The sequence below is a fragment of the Oryzias melastigma genome, linkage group LG7 (assembly GCF_002922805.2).
Source record: "Oryzias melastigma strain HK-1 linkage group LG7, ASM292280v2, whole genome shotgun sequence".
Classification (NCBI taxonomy): Eukaryota; Metazoa; Chordata; class Actinopteri; order Beloniformes; family Adrianichthyidae; genus Oryzias; species Oryzias melastigma.
The window spans coordinates 11,869,132-11,872,270 of NC_050518.1; positions in this window are offsets into that span (position 1 = coordinate 11,869,132).

Here is a 3,139-nt window from a genome sequence, read left to right on the forward strand (position 1 = left end):
CAAACGTCTGCCATCAACTCCTCAATATGTGCCTCTACAACATTTCACCTGCATGCTTGTGAGTGGATCTGCTTTCTGGGACATGACAGTGGAAAGAGAGATACCACGATGTGGACGATCAGACCGGAGAGGAAACTTTTGAGACAAATCATGATGGGTGAATCGACTCTCCTCCCCGCCGTGTGTCCAATGACCTTTTGTGCCCTGATCTTGTGGTCTTAAACTGCATGCCCGTGTTTCATTTTGTCATACCAAAGCGACATGTTCGGCATCTGCACACAAACCCTCTCATTCCACACAATGCAAAACTGGAACTGTTTGCTTTACTGCAGATGATTATGGGTATTCTTAGATGTGTACAATTTGCAATCCTCATTTAGCCTGTACAGCTTGATTCACACGTGCAAATCATGAAGCCATAGATATGGGTATGCCTATACTAGATTTCAAAAAATTTGGCGCTTTTTACTTTAGATTTTGTTCTTCTAATAAGAGTGATGGTGTATACTTTCATATATATGAATTTATATGACTATTATATATTATTTATTTTCTCTCTCAAGTTTCAAAGGGTCTTTTGTTTGTCGAGGATTGCACTTGAAGCTTGAGGTTTGTTTATTTGCAATGGGAATACTGTTCAACATGATACTGACTTTATATTATCATAATCCTGTGTTTGTAACAAAATGTGCTAAATAATTACAAAAAAAAGAGGGAAAAAAAGCGGTCCTGTTTTTACTCCTGTTTTGTTACGGGCAGATTTAAGTGCTCTTGTGCAGAATTTTTTTTTTTTTTTTTGGGTTAAAAAGTACTGATCACAAAGCATTTTTACCGTCAACCATGAGCCTCCAGTTTTGATGTTGGGACAGCCCGTCAGCCGTCCGAGTCGATCTAATTTCATGTTTAGTAGAAGAATTAGCTTGAATATTATTTGCAAAAACCAATCAGTCTCAATAAATTTTGAAATTGCTGCTGTAAAGACGTATTCAATGTGTGTTGGGACTTTCTTTTTCCTTCAACTCAGCTGCAGTACATCCCACTGACCACACGGTGGTGCTACAGACAAGTCAGAATGTTTTGTTTTTTTTCCATTCAGCTTTATTTTTTTCTTTCTTTCACGTTACATCACATAAATCACATTATGAGCGTCATACATCGTCATCCATCTTTTGAAACAAAGTCTTAACATTCACACATTTACTCCTTGAGTGCAGCACTCTTCAGAAAGTGCTTTCTCGCTGCACGTGGGATGCGGACCAGCGGCCGGGCCCACATGTACGAGACATTTAGCCAAGTGAAGACCCAAAGCTGATGTTTTCCCCCCCGGAGAAGGAAAAAAAAAAAAACACAAAAAAAATCACCCCCAACATCCGCTTTGAGATACTGAGAGGGGGAAGTCTAACACATAAAACCCTTCAGTGTTGCATCTCCCAAAAGACAACAAAAAATCATGAATATTGGTAGACATGCAAAATAAACTCAAACTCAACCAAGACAATCAATCAAAAGAAAAGAAAAGAAAAGGGGGAGTTTTTACAGCAGCCGGAGGACGGCTGGATGAAAACACAACAGCAGAGAGGAAGGTCGTCACACAGAAGGAGTCGGGTTAAACACTTGGACAGACAATACGAGCAGAGTGGAGTGGAGCTGCCATTGCTATGCGTTACATTTGATTTGGATGGAGATACATTGGCTTTTTGCTGCTGCAGTTTTATGCACACATTCAAGAAAGCAGCACATCCATTGTTTGAACAAATGATAAAAAAAGGCTTTTTTTTCTTTTTTTTCATGCACATTTAAAGGGTTTAGTTTAGCTTAATATACTGGGTAAGGGCTTGGGTGGAACCACAGTCAAGCCGAGAAGCACGAGAAGAGGAACTGCAGAAGGCCGAAGTGAACTGCTGGAAGCCAGTGGAAGACAGGGGAAAGAAAGCATGCCGTCTGCTGGAATGTGCGGTGCAGGAGAACGACTCGCCAAGGGTAACCGTGTCGAAAGTCAGCAACTTCATGACAATTAACGGGGAGTCTCATTGTGAAAGAGTTAGAAAAAAAAAAGAGAGAGACATCAGCAGCAGTGAGAGCAAGAAACCCAAATTACAGCAAGCAAGCCCTTGTTCCAAAGTAAAGCATGTCATTGCACAAAGATAGTCAAGAAATACTGTGTGGTTGCATTATTCTATATTAAACAGCAGTTCAGCAACAGAAATCTGAGTATTATGAGTTTGGATACCAAAATCAGGATGCGCTACAGGCCGTACGAACGAGCCTACTCCAAAATAAAAGTCTTACATTCAACAGGATTTCATTTTCCGCCCCTCTAAGCTACAATATACACGTCTCCATAGCTTCTCACTTTAACAAAGATTGTTTTTGAGTAACTGCAATGTAAAAAAAAAAATCCTTTTCATAAAACAAGAGATACAACAATACATATACATGAAAAAAAAGCTCACGGATCTCTTAATGTTGCTTTATGTACATTAAAAAAAAAGCCCTGAAACTGCAACCACTGCGCTTCCCATCTTCACAGACCAGCCGTCGAGGTCCACCACCTAAAGCCGTCTTCTTTTCGTCTGGCTGGAGTCGGCGCTACTGCACAAGCTACTATAGGGGGAACTTGAAAAGGCAGACCGGTGTGGCTAAAGGGCAAAAGAGCCGCTTTGGTTTCCAGGGCTCAAGTTCGGCGCCGCTCTCTAACTCTGCTGGTGCTTTTGCATAGATGGAGAAGAGCGTTTGACACTGTCTCGATGAGCAAACCAAGGATCAGAAGTGGTATCCAGTACTACAGACAGTATATAGAAGTGTAAATGGATAATGTTTAGAAGCCCTTTTCTTTAGCATGTTTTGAGGCACAAAGCTATCGGATTTACGGACACAAAAGTGTGGTGAATAAACTCTCCAGACGGTAAGACCCTGTAATGGATTGTCGGTTATACTACAAAGCTCTTGGCACTCAACCAAAGGGACTGACTACATCGGAGTACCACACTGTACTTCCAGTACCAAAAAACTGCCAACACTGACACCAATAGAAAGGCATGAACTTGCCAGAAACTCTTTATATATATATATATATATGGGGAAACCAGAGGTTCTCGACCCCCAATCCCTGAAACTCGGGCAGTGATTCAACCCCTCC